The 21,247-nt window shown below is 47.2% G+C and overlaps 1 long non-coding RNA gene across 1 annotated transcript; it reads right to left on the bottom strand.

Moving 5' to 3' along the window:
* Positions 1-961: 961 nt before the first annotated feature.
* On the bottom strand, positions 962-5,342 carry LOC142491086 (uncharacterized). Its single transcript, XR_012800273.1, has 3 exons — positions 5,122-5,342; positions 4,941-5,035; positions 962-2,443 (listed from the first exon to the last, which is right to left on the bottom strand). It is a non-coding gene; the product is annotated as an uncharacterized LOC142491086 (long non-coding RNA).
* Between the last annotated feature and the right edge of the window lie 15,905 nt (positions 5,343-21,247).

Here is a 21,247-nt window from a genome sequence, read left to right as displayed (position 1 = left end):
TATATATATATATATATATCTAGATATATATATATATTATATACACATATAATGTGTATATATATATATTATATACACATATAATGTGTATATATGTATGTATGAAAAAAGAAGAAAAAACCGGCGCACACCTAGTGCATTAACGTAATAAAATATGTATTAAAGGAACATTAAATCAAACAAATGCCCACTCACAAGAGTACTGCAAAATAAAGAATGTATGAGATTGGCTCTCATAAGCCAGCAACGCGGTCCTCTCGGTCCAACTCGAGGTATCAGCGTCCTCCTGTGACCCTCCTTCGTGTACCCGGAAACGGAATCCCTCCTGTTGGGTGCCCGGCAAAAGGAGTCCCTTCGGAAACAGGTGGTTCAAAATCCTGTGTGCCGATAGCAGAATTGTAGGAGACTTAGGAGCTCACGTTTCTCCTCCAGCAGCAGACAATGGTCATAGGCAAATGACGGCCGCAATCAGACCACGCCCTACGCGTTTCGTCATCTATGATGACTTCATCAGGGGTGCCCACTAGACAACCCTTTGCAGTATATATAGAGAGGTATTTCATCAATTAATGAATTAAGCACATATAACAAAGTAAATAGCAATAATACAATTCATTTGTTTTTATGAGGACCCAGTTTGAATTAACTAGAGATCGAGGTTGAAGAGGGACAAATAGGGATTAAAAGGGATTAAAAATTAATGAAAAACAATAATCTTACATATGTTCACAATGGAAAAATATATTAACAAATATTAACCTTAATTTAAATAATGAAAAAGAGTAAAGAAAAATGAAAAATAATAGATTCATTTGACTTTTACCAAAAAATGTAAACAATATTTGAGCATTATAAGACTATATAACTGCAACACATATTCAATTTGCATATGTATTTAGATAATCAAATTATTAATTAACCTCTTTCATATCAGAATTTACATATTTTCAGGAACCTGGAGAGAAACATATTATAATTCTAATTAGACAGTTGTTTTGAAAAATATTTTTAAATATCAAATAGAGATGACTTATTAATCTAAATAAAAATAAACCTTACTATATTAACCATATGGTAATCATTATTATTAACCTTATCCACTGTAACTAAACTGTATCTATTTACAAATAGGTCAAGAATTGTCAACCTGCACAATACATATCGTCATATACATTAAGTATCTCATACCCACATGTCATATATCAATGTTATGAATGTAAGTACCAGGTTGAATGAGTCCAGGAGGTGGGTATGAGATACTTAATGTATTCTGTGTTCCCTCCTTACCTGTCTCTGCACAGACCTCCGCTCTGGCACCAGTGCGTGCGCGCATCCCCGCTCTGCTTACAGAGTGTATGCGCATGCGCAGCTCTTCTAGCGCTGCCACAGAGCTTAGCTCCGCCCCCTCGAATGCACCGCACTTCTCTCGTGCGCGGCGTGTTCACATGACATCGTGCACCGCTCCCCAGCCGCGAGGCAACTAATCTTATGCCACTTGTCTCCTGCAGCCTATCGCAGCAATAAATTTTTGTAGCCTTGTGCTCCTGTGTCTGTTGTGCCTTGCTCTTGTCTCGCTCTCTCTTGCAGTTTTTGGATTCAACATGTACCAACCCGGCTTGACTACTGTACCCCCTCTGGATATTGACCCCGGCTTACCCTCGACTACGTGTATCTCTCCAATCTAGACCACGGCTCTACGGACTTCTACGATTCTGATATCTCCAACCCCAGACCACAGCTTAATGGACTTCCACTATTCTGAACTCTCCATCCCAAGACCTTGTCAAGTATCTGGACTAACCCGCTCTCTCCAACCCAGACCCGGCTACGTTGACAATCTGCCTGCTTGGCACGTTTCCGCTGCTGTGGGTGCGTGGTTTTATACTTCCCCACCTCAGTACCGGAGTCCTGTCTTGCTCGTGGGTAGCGCAAGCGTTAAAGTTAATTCTATTCTAATTAGTTAAAGCGATTTGGAGGCAATGGGTTTTCCCAAGCGGCTGCTATCGCACATCTGGCTGCTGTCAGGATATGCAATATCAGGCGCTTAATAGGGTGGCTTATTTCCTCTACTGGTTATGCCAGCAGGTATAGCAAGGGGAACAGGGGGGATTTCTAGGTCTGTGGTATCGTTTATAATCTTCTGGATCATCTTTCAATATTTTTGTAATGCCAAGCAGAACCTGCCTGTTTATAATGTTGTTATATTATTTTATATGTTTTCTTTCATGCCGGTACAGATGAGAGTTTTGGACCCGCATTATCCCAGATATCTTCCCAGTCTTCTCTGTCGATTTCCAGCCCCAGGTCTCTGATCATATAACTATGGTCTGTAGTGGACCCTGCCGATTCTAGCTCTGCATAAATCATCATTATTAGTCCTTTTTGGTATTTTTCCTTGTTGCATAATTGCTCGAAGTTGGTCAGCTCTGGAAATTTCAAGGTCCTAGAGACAGAAAAGAGGAAATGCCTAATTTGAAAGGAATTGGAATAGAGGTAGGTCTGGGGCGTTATATTTGGTTCAAAGCTCTTGGAGATTTAGGGGTTTCCCCTTGTGAAGTAAGTCTCCTATCTTACTCCAAAATAATGTTTTTATTCTTAAACTGGTCAAAATGGCTTGAGCTTATCCCTGGTGAGAAACTTGGGTTATTAAAGAGGGCAGTTATCTGGGAGGTGTTTGATGTGAATTTAAATTTTGTTTTTGTTTTAGCCCAGATGTTCATTGTGAATTTTAAAGGTTCTGGTTCTGGATTTTTATATCCCTGATTTTTTTAACTGTCGTTAAATGATAGCTTAATTTTGTCTACTTCTGTACTTCTGCGTGGTTCAACAGTGATTCGTTGAACCTCCAATGATATAGATTGCTTCTAGTAATCGGGGGTGATAGGGTCATCTCCACCGGGGCATGGGCTGACCTTGTGATTGGTCTGACATTGAACTGAGAGGTTGTTTGAGAATTGTTTTGGTGACTAGGTGGTAGTTCAATCTGGAGTATATCTGGTGTGGGTTTGAGGAGAACATGCAGTCCTTGTGGTTTGCCTTTCATACATCGGTTAGAGCATATTACCTTTTAAGTTCCCTAAATTTTTTTGCTGTTTTACAAATTAACCCTGAGTGCGCTTGTCCCCCTGCGTTTGATCTGTCTAGTTCTGGGGAGGTGACCATGTTCATGTCCCCACCTAGGATCAGGGAGGACAGTAACTGAGGGTCTATCGACTCTAAGACCTTCTTTAGGAATTCTGCTTGGCCTTTGTTTGGTGCATATACATTTATTAATGTCAGAACTGAGCCCGCTAGCATCCCATGGACTGCTAAGAACCTGCCCTCCGGGTCTGAGATCACCTTCTCTGTTTTAAAAGGGACGCCTGGTCTTATAAGGTTGGCTAATCCCCCATTTTTGCGCTGAAAGAGGAGTAATGTGCTATCGGGAAGCTGTTTCTGAATGTATTGGGCAGGTTCCTGGACATTAAAGTGGGTCTCCTGTAGGAACAGTATGTCTCCTTTGGCTCTTTTGAACTCTTGAAGAGCGAGTCTTCTCTTTCTATTACATTGTAGGCCCTTCAAATTTATTTGTTTGCGGTCAGTAGGTGTTTTGGGGTTCTGGCTTGCCTCCCTCTTTTGCTCTTGCTAAGGCCATGGCAAGACTTGGATTACATATTTATCTATTTAGACTATTGCTACCACTTCTGTGGTTTTAGGCTTTGTTTGTGACTTCTGGTTTCTCATTTCTGAGGGAGGGGGAGAGGATGTGGGAGAGGGGGGTGGGAAGGAGGTGGGGAGAGGGGGGAGTGAAAGGAGGTGTGGGAGAGGGGTTCATTTTCATCACATTGCTTCATGTTACATATTACATTTCACATTATAGTACATTTCACATTGATATATCATAGCATAACATTCCTATACATAATTTCGATCAGTAAACAGCTCCACTTTGTGTTAATATTGTTCCCTAAGTTGTAGCTTTTAGTGACGATCTTTGCTAGGGTCTTAGGGCTTTTTGCTCGCCGTGTATTTCTTTGGGGTAGACAAGATGTGGGTAGTCGCGATGGGGGAGAGGGGGCGGGAGGTACGGGTTGGTTCAATTTCATCACATTGCTTCATATAACTTTTTACATTACATTTGACATTGATATATCATAACATATCATTCCTAGATATCCTTTCAATAAGCAGCCTTTCCTTGCGGGCAGGGGTGTTTGTTGCAAGGGGGAAGGTAGATGGGGGGAGTGATGGGAGCAGGGTGATATATGGGTGGTAAAAGCAGGGGGGTGGAGAGCGGGGTGGAGTTCGGGGAAGGGGTGGGGTGTGAGAGGGGGGTAGTATGCAGGGGTGGGGGGTGGAGCGCAGGGGTGGAGTGGAGTGGGAGGGTGGAGTGCGGGGGAGGGGTGGAATGCGGGGGGAAGGGGTGGAGTGCAGGTGGGTGGAGGGAGCAGGGGGAGGGTGGAGTACAGAGGGGGTGCGGAGGGGTGGAATGCGGGGTATGTGGAGTGTGGGAGGGGGTGCGGAGGGGTGGAGTGCGGGGTATGTGGAGTGTGGGCGGGTGGAGTGCAGGGGGAAGGGTTATTGGCTGAACTACCATGAGACTGTGGCCATGTGGGTTTGGTGATGTCATGTTAAAGGGGAATGAAGCACAGCCATTCTGATTGTCTGGCTTCAGTACCTTTCATGACGTCACATAAAAAAAAAAAGGGCGGGCACATGATTTTCACAGCCAATCAGATGGTGTGTGAACCATTTGCCACCCAAATGTGATATCACAGGTCATATTTAAGGCTGGGACGTCTCATTTAAACTCAAGAAGCCGACGGGTCAACATGGTGGATTTAACATGGAGTTATTGGATTAACAGATGAAGATAAAGACAGAAGATAAAGAAAAGCAAGAAATAATCACAGATGAAGAAAGAAGATGATGGAAGATTAAAGAAAGAAGAATGTGGTTACCTGTTCCGAATCTTCACGGTGGATGGCGTTGGATTGTGTTTTGCGATATCACTGTACAAGAGCTTCCCCATTCACCGGGATTCGGAGGGCCAACGCTGTAAAGGTAAGATAATATTGAATGTATGTACAGGCATACCCCGTTTTACATACACTCGCTTTACATACACTCACTAGTACGTACATTTTTTTTTTGTTGCACCTTACCCCCTGTGTACATACGCATGCTTCGCGAGTACGGACACCAGGGGGTGGCGTGCGCACCTCAACACTCCTGCAACCTCCTTCATGCTCGATCTCCCTGTTCCCTCTGCCCTTCCATCGTCTCCGTTCCCCCTCCGATCTGTCTTCGTTCCTCCTCCCATCTGTCTCTGTTCCCCCTCCCATCTGTCTCCGTTCCTCCGGCACCCAAGCTCCATAAATCAGCAGCTTAACCAGCAATTCCGCCCGCACTTACTGCAGCCCGTGATTCTGCTCCCTCCTCCCCCCTCCTCCCTCCTCAGAGCTCGCTCCTGTCTGCTGCAAAACTTTGCATGTAATGTGAACTACGAGCAACAGTGAGGGGGAGGTGAAGATCGTCTGCTGCAATCTTTGCTTGTGTGTGTGTGTCTGAGTGACAATGTATGTGTGTGTGACTGAGTGACAGTGTGTGTGTGTGTGTGTGTGTGTGTGTGTGTGTGTGTGTGTGTGTGTGTGTGTGTGTGTGTGTGTGTGTGACTGACTGACTGACTGACTGTGTGTGTGTGTGTGTGTGTGTGTGTGTGTGTGACTGAGTGACAATGTATGTGTGTGTGATTGAGTGACAATTTATGTGTGTGTGACTGAGTGACAGTGTGTATGTGTGTGTGTGTGACTGAGTGACTGTGTGTGTGTGTGTGTGTGTGTGTGTGTGTGTGTGTGTGTGTGTGTGTGTGTGTGTGTGTGTGTGTGTGTGTGTGTGACTGAGTAACAGTGTGTGTGTGTGTGTGTGTGTGTGTGTGTGTGTGTGTGTGTGTGTGTGTGTGTGTGTGTGTGTGTGTGTGTGTGTGTGTGACTGTGTGTGTGTGTGTGTGTGTGTGACTGTGTGTGTGTGTGTGTGTGTGTGTGTGTGTGTGTGTGTGACTGTGTGTGTGTGTGTGTGACTGAGTGACTGTGTGTGTGTGTGTGTGTGTGTGTGTGTGTGTGTGTGTGTGTGTGTGTGTGTGTGTGTGTGTGTGTGTGTGTGTGTGTGTGTGACTGAGTGACAGTGTGTGTGTGTGTGTCTGAGTGACTGTGTGTGTGACTGAGTGACTGTGTGTGACTGAGTGACTGAGTGACTGTGTGTGACTGAGTGACTGTGTGTGACTGAGTGACTGTGTGTGACTGAGTGACTGTGTGTGACTGAGTGACTGTGTGTGACTGTGTGTGACTGAGTGACTGTGTGTGACTGAGTGACTGTGTGTGACTGAGTGACTGTGTGTGACTGAGTGACTGTGTGTGTCTGAGTGACTGTGTGTGTGACTGAGTGACTGTGTGTGACTGAGTGACTGTGTGTGACAATGTATGTGTGTGTGACTGAGTGACAGTGTGTGTGTGTGTGTGTGTGTGTGTGTGTGTGTGTGTGTGTGTGTGTGTGTGTGTGTGTGTGTGTGTGTGTGTGTGTGTGTGTGTGTGTGTGTGACTGAGTGACAATGTATGTGTGTGTGATTGAGTGACAATTTATGTGTGTGTGACTGAGTGACAGTGTGTATGTGTGTGTGTGTGACTGAGTGACTGTGTGTGTGTGTGTGTGTGTGTGTGTGTGTGTGTGTGTGTGTGTGTGTGTGTGTGTGTGTGTTTGACTGAGTAACAGTGTGTGTGTGTGTGTGTGTGTGTGTGTGTGTGTGTGTGTGTGTGTGTGTGTGTGTGTGTGTGTGTGTGTGTGTGACTGTGTGTGTGTGTGTGTGTGTGTGTGACTGTGTGTGTGTGTGTGTGTGTGTGTGTGTGTGTGACTGTGTGTGTGTGTGTGTGACTGAGTGACTGTGTGTGTGTGTGTGTGTGTGTGTGTGTGTGTGTGTGTGTGTGTGTGTGTGTGTGTGACTGAGTGACAGTGTGTGTGTGTGTGTCTGAGTGACTGTGTGTGTGACTGAGTGACTGTGTGTGACTGAGTGACTGAGTGACTGTGTGTGACTGAGTGACTGTGTGTGACTGAGTGACTGTGTGTGACTGAGTGACTGTGTGTGACTGAGTGACTGTGTGTGACTGTGTGTGACTGAGTGACTGTGTGTGACTGAGTGACTGTGTGTGACTGAGTGACTGTGTGTGACTGAGTGACTGTGTGTGTCTGAGTGACTGTGTGTGTGACTGAGTGACTGTGTGTGACTGAGTGACTGTGTGTGACTGAGTGACTGTGTGTGACTGAGTGACTGTGTGTGACTGAGTGACTGTGTGTGACTGAGTGACTGTGTGTGACTGAGTGACTGTGTGTGACTGAGTGACTGTGTGTGACTGTGTGTGACTGAGTGACTGTGTGTGACTGAGTGACTGTGTGTGACTGAGTGACTGTGTGTGACTGAGTGACAGTGTGTGACTGAGTGACAGTGTGTGTGTGTGTGTGTGTGACTGAGTGAGTGACAGTGTGTGTGTGTGTGACTGACTGAGTGACAGTGTGTGTGTGTGTCTGAGTGACTGTGTGTGTGTCTGAGTGACTGTGTGTGACTGAGTGACTGTGTGTGACTGAGTGACTGTGTGTGACTGAGTGACTGTGTGTGACTGAGTGACTGTGTGTGACTGAGTGACTGTGTGTGACTGAGTGACTGTGTGTGACTGAGTGACTGTGCGTGACTGAGTGACTGTGTGTGACAGTGTGTGACTGAGTGCGTGTGCATGTGTGTGCGTGACTGAGTGAGAGTGCGTGACTGAGTGAGTGAGAGTGCGTGACTGAGTGAGTGAGTGTGTGACTGAGTGAGTGAGAGTGAGAGACTGAGTGAGAGAGAGTGAGAGAGAGAGACTGAGTGAGAAAGAGAGAGAGAGTGAGAGTGAGAGAGAGAGACTGACTGAGAGACTGACTGAGTGAGAGAGAGAGACTGCGAGAAGGAGAGAGAGACTGCGAGAAGGAGAGACTGCGAGAAGGAGAGAGAGACTGTGAGAAGGAGAGAGAGACTGCGAGAAGGAGAGAGAGACTGCGAGAAGGAGCGCGTGACTGCGAGAAGGAGAGAGCTGCTATACAGTACTGACCCGCGTGCGCGCCTCTCACCTCTTTGCTTCCTCCCATTCATTTTATTTGAATAAAGCCTACTGTATTTATTTTGGTTACAAATGCATTATTTACATCAGTTATGCACATATTTGATGATTGCAGTACAGTACATGCATCGTAAAGTGGAAAAAAAGTAGTGCTTCACTTTAAGTACATTTTCACTTTACATACATGCTCTGGTCCCATTGCGTATGTTAAAGCGGGGTATGCCTGTACTTTTATTTTTACCGTTTTTTTATTTGATTTTTCTTTTTTTATGTTTTTCATTGCCCATTGACTGCTAATGTATTAATCTGTGTCTGTTTAGGGTACAGATGAATACAGTGGAAGCCAGTGCATTTTTTGGCAAATGCATTTCTTCTATTGACTGTTATATTTTGTATTTTTTTTTATTGTTTAGATTAAATTGATTTGAATTGTGATGGCATGTTTTTTATTTTTACAGATTGGTTAGCAATTTTATTGAATGGTGTATTTTGGTGGCACTTGGAATCAGGGTATCTTGCGAAATCTTTGATGGAACTTGTTACCCTAGGATGAATCTTAGATGAATCTGATACCCGATAGGCTGCAGGAATTCTTATACAGTTCAGAATCCTATACTTAACAAGCGCAGCCAATCCCTCTGTGGGAATATTTTTTCCCACCTATCCTGGAGTTGCCAATACTTTAGAAACCTGGCAGAGGTGGTTTTTCATTCTGCTAAGAGCATGCGCTAACCTAGCACCTTAGCTTCTTAGCATATAAGACCTAACCCTTATACCTGGCGACAGTAAGTCTGGGCTGGCCACTATTTTCAAAACTGTCTGGAATTTACAGTTGGATGGGGGTACTTGAGGAACCCTCCCCAACTCACACCTTGAGGACACTAAGCCCTTTCAACTATGGGCTTTTACAGACATCGTGGCACCAAGCCAGCGGGATGTCTTAGAAGTCCTGAGCTGCACAATCTCTGCTCATTTACAGCTAGTCACTAGACGTATACTATGTTGGGGCTTCAATAAATTAGTGTTTCCCGATCCCCGGTTTTCTGAATGACAGCCCAAATGTGCCTGACATATTTCATACACTATTTGAGGGGAACTTTCATAAAAAGTTATAAAAATTGAGTTATGGGGATTTAAAAGTTTTCCCCTGAAAGACGCTGACAGCAAGTTTCAACGCGCTAGGAGCTTCCTAACAAAAGTTAGCAACAAGCCATTTTCTGCTCTGCTAAGCGCTGGACTTTAAAAAAAATTCTCATTTAAGTTTGCTGTGTAAAACAGTTCTACATTAAACACCACACTTAGAAACATGTTTCTCTCGTGGCGAGAGGTTGCGCAAGGAAAAATCAAGCGCAAATAATATCACAACAGATCAAAGGTAACACAGAAGACATACTATCCTTAATGAGTGCAGGTCCTGACGTAGAATTCAAACCAAATTCAATCAGCAAACGAAGGAGAAACAGGTGCGCAAATCACATCAGGACATGTAAGAGAGAGTAAAAACACCAAATAGTGCAATATTGTCTACTTCAGCAAATTAGCTTCAATGCTGGAAGTTCTATAAAATTTGCACTCACGTGTTTAACGTGAAATCAGAGCGTTGTGGTTATTCAAAGTTACCAACTTATGTCTCCAGACAGGTACACCAGATCCACATAGAGAGGGGGAAATTCCATATACAAAAAGAGGGGAAAAGCAAAATAGTATAGTACTGTTTTTAATGTTAAAAACACAAAGTATTCCACTGACATAAGTGCCTTTGTTTGAGAGCATTCAGACCACCCTGGATCACAGGGTCAGACAAAGTATTCACAGCAAACAGCATCCGCTCCACGGCCGTCACAGCAGGTACTGGGCTGATTAAAGTTGTCTTCCACTCCAGATGTCATCAACAAGGGCCCCTTTAGTGGTAACTGATATCACCCAACACGTGTTTCCACTGTAAAGTCTTCCTCAGGGGATAATCTCTAGCTAAAGCAGGGAGATCTGGCAATGAGCCGCTCACTGCTTCCTTGGGAGTATTTTATCTTTGGCAGGGGACTTCCTTGCAGCCCTATTGGCTGTGCTCCAACACCTGACAAGCTGCCCCTATGCATTGTGGGGTTGTAGTCCCCACCGAGCCCCTTTGCCTGTAATGGCTGCCGGGCTGTCAGGTGTCACTGCACATGCACGAGCATAAACAGCATGGCTGCGCCCTGCAAAGACCCGCCTGGAGCCTCCGGCGATACACTCGCCATCCTGAATACACGTACTGCCTCAGGGTCTTCCCAGCACTAACCGGAGCCATGCGCACTCCGCCACCATCACCCGCGCACCCCCGCAAAACTCACGGAGGTAAGGGGACATGGGGAGCCCAGAGGGAGAACCTGGCTACATTCTTCCCCTGGTGAAAAGACCAACATCTCCGCTTGAGAACAGTGTAACACATAACCACACAGATTATATCATAAAAATGCATTGTAATGAGTACAACTTATCACGACATAACTCTACATCAAGTTACACATTTCCGTGAACATCACAATGACAGATTTGATTTTACTGTGACACCACTGCTGAGCCTCATAGTGGGGTGCCCCAAATGAAACATAGGTTAAATGGTTGGGAGGGTACCTAACACATTGACTTCGGTGAAGCACTTCTTCAACACCCTCTCGGGAATAGTGATCGTACTCTTGAGGCTCAGGCTCTCTCATCGGGGGTACTACAGTCTCTGTAATTTCTCTATGAAGTATAAAGCAAGGACTTCTGGGGTCGAGAGAAGGGCTCATTGGAGCCACTGGAGTAGGTGTCTGAGGCCTGGGCCCATTACTCATAGCTCCTTTGGGAGGTGTCCCTTGACTTTGGTCTGTGTTACTAGAGGGTCCTTCATAGGATCCACGGTTGTTTCAGTTACTGTCTTTTCGGGACCTTCTGGCTCACCGGCCAATGGTGTAGCCTCTGTCTCTGGTTCATCATCCCCCACTTGTGGGATAGGCAGAAGATGATTGCGGTGCCAGACCTTTACCCGGCCCTCCGCATCTTTTATGTGGTAGACCGGGAGGCCCAGCATCTGTGATTCAACCTCGAATACCCCATCGCGCCAACGGTCGGCCAATTTGTGTTTGCCAGGGATTTTGAGGTTACGGAGGAGAACGACGTCTCCAGGACGAATTGACCGATGGCGAACCTTATGGTCATAGCGGCTTTTGTTATTGGCATTCAGATGAGCGGAAGCTTTCTCAGCTAGCTGTTAGGCTTGTTGCAGGCTTTTTTGAGGCAGCGTACGTATCTGAAGTTCGTCCTGTTGGGTATCCCATTGGTAAATACCCTCAGACGTATATCTACAGGAAGCCGTGCTTCTCACCCAAACATTAGAAAGCAAGGAGTGACTCCCGTAGACTCGTGGCGGGTGCAATTATAGATGTGTTCCAGGGACTCCACATGCTTACTCCACTCATTCATCTGAGACCCTTTGTGCATGTCCAGGAGGGTCCAGTTGAATCTCCCCGGCAGAGCATCTCCCTCCGAATGACAAGGAGTCGTTCAGGACTTGATGTTTAACAGCTTAAGCAACTCCCTGATGAGGTTACTTTCGAAGTACCGGCCTTGATCCGAATGCAGGCGATTGGGCAGTCCATAATGGATGAAGTACTTCTCCCATAATATTTTGGCCACCGTAATGGCCTTCTGGTCTTTGTTTGGAAAGGCTTTGGCTTACCGGGTGTAGTGGTCTGTGATCACTATTACATTACCGATGCATCTGGAATATGGTTTGATACACAGAAAGTCCATTCACACGAGGTCCAGTAGACCTGAGCTCTTCAGATGAGCCATTGGAGCGGCTATGGTAGGGAGTGTCTTTCTCTGGATGCACCATAATCATCGGCGGCAGTGGTCTCGTATCAAAAGGAAGGTCTTGTCCACTCCAAGATGCCCATGGTCATCGTGTAGCGGTCGCAGGACCATGTGTTGTAGGTTATTGGGTAGAACCAACTGTATTCTATCCGTGTGGCTATGGTTTTGAACCATACGATAGAGTAGACCCTTGTTAATTTCGAACTTGTCCATTTCCCTCATTAGTACGGCGACCGTGTTGCTGGGAGCACGTTTCAGCAATGAAGGTTTGTTTGGCGGATAATTCCAGCCACTGGATCCCTTATCTGTTATTGTACCAGATGATTCCAGGCGATGATCTTCTCTGGAGAACGGGTGCCTCCATTAAGCTATTCTTTGGGCCGATGAATTGCTTTTCACAGGCAGCCCTCCACTTGTCATCGAATGGTAGTCACGCAGAGGTGGCCTTCCGCCAGGTATCCTCGGGGTATGTTTTGAGAAGGTTGTTGAGGAACTTCGCTTTACTTGAATATCCCTCCACAAAACGGCAATACTATCCACAGAATTCGAGGAAGGAATGTAGCTCCATGATGTTTTCTGGTCTTGGCCAGTTCACCACGGATTCAACTTTGGCAGGGTCATTAGCTATCCCTTCCGCGAACACTATATGTCCTACGTAGGTCAGATGCAGCAGAACTGGCATTTGTCCAGCGACGGCTTCAAGCCTTCCTGGTCCAGCTGATCCAGCACTTTCAGTAGCCATTCTTCGTGTTCTTCCAGAGTCTTTCCTAAGACTATGATATTGTCCAGGTAAACTAAGCACTCCTGTGGGTTCATGTCACTGATGGTCTTCTCCATCAAATGCTGGAATGTTGCTGGGGCACCACAAATGCCTTGCGGCATGCAGGTAAATTGGTAGAAGCCAAGGGGACATAAGAATGCAGTTTTTTCTTTGTCTTCTGCACTCATTGGTACCTGGTAGTATCCAGATCTCAGGTCCAGTACACGGAACCTTTGGCTCCCCTACAGTGCATTGAGAAGTTCCTCAATCTGCGGAAGGGTGAACTGGTCAGGCACAGTACTGTTGTTCAGGGTCTGATAGTCGACATACAATCAGACCGACCCATTTTTCTTCTGCACCACCATGATCGGTGACGCGTAGGTGCTACAGGATTCAGTTACAATGCCCACTGTCTCCATCTCGTAAGACGTCTCTCACATCCCCCACATCTCTGGAGCGATGCAACGGAGCGCTCCCGGAAGGGCGCGGTATCACTTAGTCTGATGGTGTGCTGGGTGTTTCGGCTGCACCCCACATCCATCTCACTGGTGGAGAACACTTCCCGACGTTCTTCCAACTTGGCTATTGTGGTAAATTGCGTTGCCGGGCCTGTAGAGCAAGGGTTAACGTATACTTGCTGAGTCCGGGGTGCCAGAGGTCGGAAGGTAAAGTCCAAGTGCCAGTGTTCAAGTGTTGGAGAGAGCAGCGTAATGATGTCCGTAAGCCAGGGTTCAAGGGTTGGAGAAAGCAGCGTAGTGATGTCCATAAGCCAGGGTCCAAGGGCAGGAGAAGGTAGCGTAGTGCAAATCCAAAGCAGAGTTCAAGTTCAAACCAAGGGAATCCTAACAAGGGCAGGGACAGGAACCAGAGCTTAAAGAGACAAGGGAGCTACCATAGAGACTGCACACACAGGAGCTACAGGAAAGCTATGCAGAGCAATGACTGAAAGGACAGAGTGGGGTTATATAGGAAGGAGACCCAATAGGGGTGAGGGGTGGAGCAGAGGCTTGAGTGAATGTTTGTAGGGATAGGTCTGTAAGAGCAGGGGAGGAGACAGGGAAATAATCCAGGGAGATGGCTTGTAGGCAACGGGGGGCGGAGCCAGTGCTTAGGGACGGCAGATAATTGGAGCAGGTGCGCGCGCCTTCTGTAAGCCTATTATGCGCGTGCAACGCGCGTGTCACAGGGCGTGAGGGGCGCACCGCCGGGGAATGCTCGGCACTGGAGGCGGAGGAGAAGCGATAGAGCCAGGTAAGGCAAGGGCTGGGGAGATGGGAGCACGGCGAGGAGCGCGCGCCTCATGGAGAGTGACGAGTGACCAGGAACACGTGCGCACAGTGCGAAAGCCACGCGCGTGACCCGAACGCGCGTCAGGACGCGTAGACCGTGCCGTGGAGGAGTGGGTGAGAGAGGAGGAAGGGAAAGAGTGAGTACGTAGGGAAGAGGGATAGCTAAGAGCCGTGGGACCTGGGGTGAAGGGGACACGCTGGGAAGCGCGAGTCCCCCGATCTGTTACAGTATCCCCCCCTTGAGGATCGGACTCCGGACGATCCTCCCAAGGTTTATGAGGGAACTTCCGACGGAACTGTCTGAGAAGCGTTGGGGCACGAATGTTGTGAGACGGTATCCAGGAGCGTTCCTCCGGACCATAACCTTTCCAATGAACAAGGAATTGAAGTCTGCCTCTGGACCAACGAGAATCGAGAATGGACTGGACTTCAAACTCTTGTTGTCCTTGAATGACGACAGGATTGGGTCTCCGAGAATGGTCAGAAAAATTAGCATTTTGGATAACCGGTTTAAGTAAGGACACATGGAACACCGAGGGGATCCTCATGGTAGGAGGAAGCGCAAGTCGGTAGGCGACCGGGTTGATCCTCTCGAGGACCTTGAAAGGACCCAAGAATCTCAGGGCCAGTTTCTGGGAGGGAGTCTTGAGCCTGATATTCTTAGAAGATAGCCAAACTCTGTCCCCGGGTTTGAATACTGGTCCTACTTGACGTCGCCGATCTGCTTGCGTCTTTTGTCTTTGAACAGAACCAAGAGTCTTGAAGGTTGGAAATGTGCGAATCCGCTGCAGGAACACCAGAGGGGGGAGGAGAGGGGAAGACTGCTGGGATGGAATCCAAAATTAATGAAAAAAGGTGACTCTTGTGTAGACTCGGTTTTTAATGAGTTAATAGCGAACTCTGCCCAGGGTAATAGATCCACCCAATTGTCTTGAGATTCCGATACGAAGCGTCTAAGATACTGTTCCAGAGTCTGATTCATTCTCTCCGTCTGACCGTTGGTCTGTGGGTGATAATCCGAGGAAAATAGAAGGGAAATACCGAGTCTCTGAGAAAAAGCTCACCAAAACTTAGAAATGAATTGAGTAACTCTGTCTGAAACAATCGAAATAGGTACACCGTGTAACCTGAAAATTTCCTTAGAAAACACGTCGGCCAAGGTAGCCGAATTAGGGAGGCCCTTGAGGGGTATAAAGTGTGAATGCTTGGAAAACCTATCTACTACAACGAGGATCGTATTCATCCCTTTGGAATTGGGGAGTTCCACAATAAAGTCCATGGAGATATGCTTCCAAGGTTGTTCCGGAATAGGAAGAGGCAAGAGGAGACCCGAAGGTTTGTGTCGGGCGGACTTGCTCTGGGCACAAACCGGACAAGCTCTGGTGAAATCGAAAATGCCCTTGTTCACTTTAGGCCACCAAAAGGTCCATTTGATAAGATCCACTGTCTTCTTGAAGCCTGGATGGCCAGCAGATCTAGAAAAGTGTCCCCACAGAAGTATTTTATGGCGAAAACGTGGGGCTGCGTACAACCGTCCTTCTGGCACCTTAAATCTCCTAGGAGTGTGAACCTGGGCTTTATTGATTTCGTCCAATACATTAAAGTTATTGGCGGAAATAATACATTTAGCGGGAAGAATCGTCTCTGAGGATTCGTTAGAGTCGTTCTCCGTAGAGAACTGGTGAGAGAGAGCGTTGGCCTTGATATTTTTGGTGCCGGGAATATAAGAAATAGTATAATTGAACCGAGAAAAGAACAGTGCCCAACGAGCTTGATGGGATCCCAAGTGACGAGCCCCCTCAAAGTTTTTGTGATCAGTGAGGATGGCTACTGGTTCCTTGGTCCCCTCGAGGAGATGCCTCCATTCCTGAAGAGCCAATTTGATGGCTAGAAGTTCATGGTTTCCGACATCATAATTTCTCTCGGCCGAAGAGAACTTCCGGGAAAAGAATCCACAAGGATAGAGTTTCTCCTGTGGATTGGATCTCTGAGAAAGCACTGCACCAGCTCCCACATCTGAGGCATCTACTTCTAAAGTAAAAGTAAGAGAGGTATCTGGATGCCGAAGGATGGGTGCAGACACGAAGGCTTTCTTGAGGAACACGAAGGCTTCGATGTCTTCGAGAGACCAAACAGTCGGATCGGCACTTTTTTGGTCAAAGCATTGATATGAAGTGCAATGGTAGAGAAGTTACGGATGAATTTCCGGTAGTAATTAGAAAAGCCAAGAAAGCATTGTACGGCTTTGAGTGAATTCAGCAACGGCCAGTCGAGTACAGACTTCAACTTCTCGGGATCCATGGTAAATCCGTTGTAAGAAATTATATAGACTAAGAAGGCTGTGGATGATTGATGGAACAAACATTTCTCCATTTTTGCGAAGAAGCGGTTAGCACGAAGCCGAGACAGAATCAGTTTGGTATGGCGAATGTGCTCCTCCAAGTTTTTAGAGAAAATGAGGATGTCGTCCAAATATATGATGACGAATGTTCCCAAAATGTCCCGGAAGATATCATTCATAAATTCTTGGAAAACAGCAGGGACATTGCACAAGCCGAATGGCATTACTACAGTAAATATTCATAATGTCCCGAACGCGTATTAAACGCGGTTTTCCATTCGTCCTCTTCTCTTATCCGAATCAGATTGTAGGCCCCTCTTAAATTGAGTTTGGAGAATATAGAGGTTCCTTGAAGACGGTCGAAGAGTTCAGAAATTAAAGGAAGAGGGTATCGTTTTTGTATCGTAATTTTGTTGAGGCCATGAAAGTCGATGCAGGGCCTTAAAAAGCCATCCTTCTTCTTCACGAAGAAGAAGCCTGCCCCGGCGGGGAGGTAGAATTCCGGATGAACCCTTTCTCAAGATTCTCCTGGATATATGACGTCATCGCCTCTGTCTCTGGTACAGATAAGGGGTACGACTTAGACTTGGGGAGAATGGTTCCAGGGATTAAATCAATAGGACAATCGTAAGGGCGATTGGGAGGTAGCACCTCCACCTGTGTCTTATTGAAGACATCTAGGCACTCGTGGTATACCGTCGGTAACGCAGAGTGGTTAGATGAGGCAGTATCGAGACTAGCGAGCACGGCAACAGGTAACAGACGGTAATCGTCTTCTCTGAGGTAGCAACCCATTGGATGGGCAGAATGTTGGTCCAGTCAATACGCGAGTTGTGAAGTTGGAGCCATGGCAATTCCAGAATAACCTGGACAGTGGGAGAGTGGAAGACATCAAAGACCATTACCTCAGTATGACAATCCGCGGTGGTCAGGGTTAGTAGAATAGACTCCCAAATGATGAAGGCTGGTTGGAGTGGTCGACCGTCGATAGCCTCCAGGCCGATGAGAGACTATTTCTTGACTAATGGGATCTGGTTGTTGCAAGCGAAGGTGTGATCAAGAAAGTTACCACCAGACCCGGAGTCAATGAATGCTTCCACTTCTATTTGAAGATCAGGACCTGACAGAGTTACAGGAAGTAGTATCTTCCACGGTACTTCCTTAGTTCCTTAGGGAGAGAGTGGCAAGGAGAGATAGTACCCAGTAAAAGACCCTCTACCTTTTACTGGGCGTTCCCGTTTCCCGGTTTCAGGCGGCAGTGACGAAGGCGGTGTTCAGGGGAACCGCAATAATATCTTGATTGCCACAGATTCATTGTTTCTAGCTATTTGCTTCGCTATTTGTTTCATTTGTGCCACTGGTGATTATAAAATATGCTGTGCATTAGGCAGATGCAGTCCCATTGATATTATTCATCAAGACGATCTGTTGCTTTGTATTGATACACTGTTTTACTGTGTCTCAGGCTTGATAGCAATTGACTTATTTCTTTCAGTCATCTGTCTTAAGTTTGTTGCTGGCATTTATATTATATGTTGTGTATTTGATATATGCAGTATCATCGGTACCAGTGCTAATTATTAGGAAGGTCTAGTGCTCTATATATCTACACTGACTCACTGGTTACCTTGCTTTTAGGCAGGGATAAGAATCCTCATACCTTTAAGTATTGGATATGTTTTGTTTTCCCAGTAGAATGCTTAGCTACAATTGAACCCAGTGATAATCGCATGCAGTTGTATTTTAGTGATCTCTGGGCTGTGTATAACAAAGTCATTTGGCGAAGAATCAATCCACGTACCACCAACCTGATATTGTGTTGTACCTACAGGTTTAAATATTACGTTTTATTGATTTAAATATTAGTATATAACAATAGTTCCATCACTGTTAGGTGCTACAAGTTACAATTTCAGGTTGGCTTGATCGGTATGCTACGCTAAATGCCACACAGCATTTGTATGTTTTAAACTGCTAATGAAGCTTTATCACTGTTGGCAATCATGAGACTCTATGACCTACATCAATAGGTGACCCTAGGTGTTTATTTAGCCTATCTTTGCCCTTATAATACTGAGGCAACTTTCAATTTGCGCTACACACCTTCAGTTTAAACCTTACCTGCCCATCACCCTTCCCTTTTTATCACATTGTGTGTTTATAAATATTACATTGTGTGTAGAATTTATTTTAGTTAGATACCTATTAAATGCTAAGTTTTAATAGCCCAGGAGTGCTATTGAGAAATGAGCTACTAGTTGGAGAGTTGAGGCACTAATATGCTTCCACCCTCTAATCTTTGTTAGTATACCAATATCAGCTCATCAATTGCACCAACATCACGCTAGGCATGTATGGGCACACTCATTAATACAACAATCAATTAAACCAGTGAGCTGTATATTCCATTATTTTGGAACCGCAATAATAGCAGAGACCTTCCTCACGACGTCGTTCTTTCTCAGCAGCCCGAAGTTGTTGACTACCGTTTTGCATCGGTTGAGGGGCATCCAACGCAGGGAAGGCCAGAGGGGATGACCTAGGAGACACAGGCAGAGACGAGAGAGAACGGGAACAGTGACGCTCGTGGCGCCGTTCTTGAGTGAGCTGATCCATCCGGATACTGAGAGCGATGAGTTTCTCAAGGGAAGAAGACCGAGTGTGAGCTGCGAGGTCATCTTTGAGAGTTTCGGACAACCCGTGCCAATATGCCGCAGCGAGAGCGTCATCGTTCCACTGGGTTTCTGCAGCGATGGTGCGGAACTCCACCGCTTATCTTGCAGCTTACCTACGAGCCTGAGAGAGATGGAACAAGGAAAAAACAGCAGTCTCCCTACGTGCTGGTGTGTCAAAAACCATTTGAAACTCACGCCGGAATTTGGGATAATTTTGGGTTATGTCTGGTTTGTGTTCCCAGAGAGGGAAAGCCCAAGCGAGTGCGTCGCCAGTGAGTAGAGCATAGATATAGGCCACCTTGGTATGACCAGTAAGGAAGAGGGACGGGGGCATCTCGAATTGAACTTCGCACTGATTCAAGAATCCTCGGCAAGCGAGGGGGTCCCCATACCGGTTGGGAGGTGGTTACATGGTCCCGGATTGCTGATAGCTACTGGGGCCGGGGGTGACGGTGCTATGGGGGAGTCCCGGAGAGATTAATTGGAAAGTTGCTGTGAAACATTGGTAAGTTGGTTGCTTAGAAATTGCAAGTTCCATGGAAACACCTTGGCCCATCTCAGGGGGGTCTGCATTTGTTGGGCTCTGAATAATGTAACGCCTGTATGCACGCAGACCTGGCCAGTCCGCAGTACTGAGGTGGGTAAGCGTATAACATGCACCCACAGCAGTGAGGGCATGCCCAGAGTGTGGTAAATAGCGTTGCTGGGCCTGTAGAGTAAGGGTTAACGTATACTTGCTGAGTCCGGGGTGCCAGAGGTCGGAAGGTAAAGTCCAAGTGCCAGTGTTCAAGGGTTGGAGAAAGCAGCATAGTTATGTCCGTAAGCCAGGGTCCAAGGGCAGGAGAAGGTAGCGTAGTCAAATCCAAAGCAGAGTTTAAGTTCAAACCAAGGGAATCCAAACAAGGGCAGGGACAGGAACCAGAGCTTAAAGAGACAAGGGAGCTACCATAGAGACTGCACACACAGGAGCTACAGGAAAGCTATGCAGAGCAATGACTGAAAGGACAGAGTGGGGTTATATAGGAAGGAGGACCAATAGGGGTGAGGGGTGGAGCAGAGGCTTGAGTGAATGTTTGTAGGGATAGGTCTGTGAGAGCAGGGGAGGAGACAGGGAAATAATCCAGGGAGATGGCTTGTAGGCAACAGGGGGGGCGGAGCCAGTGCTTAGGGATGGCAGATAACTTGAGCGGGTGCGCGCGCCTTCTGTAAGCCTATTATGCGCGCGCACCGCGCGTGTCACAGGGCATGAGGGGCGCACTGCCGGGGAAATGCTCGGCACTGGAGGCGGAGGAGAAGCGAGAGAGCCAGGTAAGGCAAGGGCTGGGGAGATCGGAGCACGCCGAGGAGCGCGTGCCTCACGGAGAGTGACGAGTGACTGGGAACGCACGTTCACAGTGCGCGCGACACGAACGCGCGTCAGGATGCGTAGACCGCGCCGTGGGGGAGTGGGTGAGAGAGGAGGAAGGGAAAGAGTGAGTACGTAGGGAAGAGGGATAGCTAAGTGCCGTGGGACCTGGGGTGAAGGGAACACGCTGGGAAGCGCGAGTCCCCCGATCCGTTACACTGCACACAGCACACTACATGCACACACAGCACCAGCACACTCACATCAACAGTATACACTCACTGAACACACTGCACACAGCACACACTCACAACACAGCATACACTCACTGCATACACTCAAAGCACTCACAGCACACACAGCACCAGCACACTGCATGCACACACAGCACACTGCATACACTCACTGCACACAGCATACACTCACAGCACACAGCACACACTCACAGCACACAGCATACACTCATTGCATACTCTCACTGCACACACTCACAGCACCAGCACACACTCACAGCACAAGGCATACACTCACTGCATACAGCACACACTCACTGCACACACTCACTGCACACTCTCACTGCACACACTCACAGCACACACAGCACCAGCACACTGCACACACTCCCAGCACACACACCACACCACACACACACAGCCCCCCCTACCTTTGGTGTCACAGCCCACCTTTGGGTGCATCGTGGGACTGCTGGGGGGGGGGAGGGAGGAACGGCGCGAGGCTGGGGGATTGGCGCGAGGCTGGTGGGGGGGCGGTACGGGGATTGGCGCGAAGTTGTGGGGGGGGGGGGCAGTGCGGCGATCGGCGCTTGGTTGGGTGCCGGTGCGGGGATCAGTGGGGAAAGGGGAAATAGGTGCGTGGTTGT

This window comes from Ascaphus truei, chromosome 3, assembly GCF_040206685.1.
Source record: "Ascaphus truei isolate aAscTru1 chromosome 3, aAscTru1.hap1, whole genome shotgun sequence".
NCBI classification, from domain to species: domain Eukaryota; kingdom Metazoa; phylum Chordata; class Amphibia; order Anura; family Ascaphidae; genus Ascaphus; species Ascaphus truei.
The sequence above is the reverse complement of the archived record's forward strand: the minus strand, read 5'-3'. Positions and strand labels throughout refer to the sequence as shown.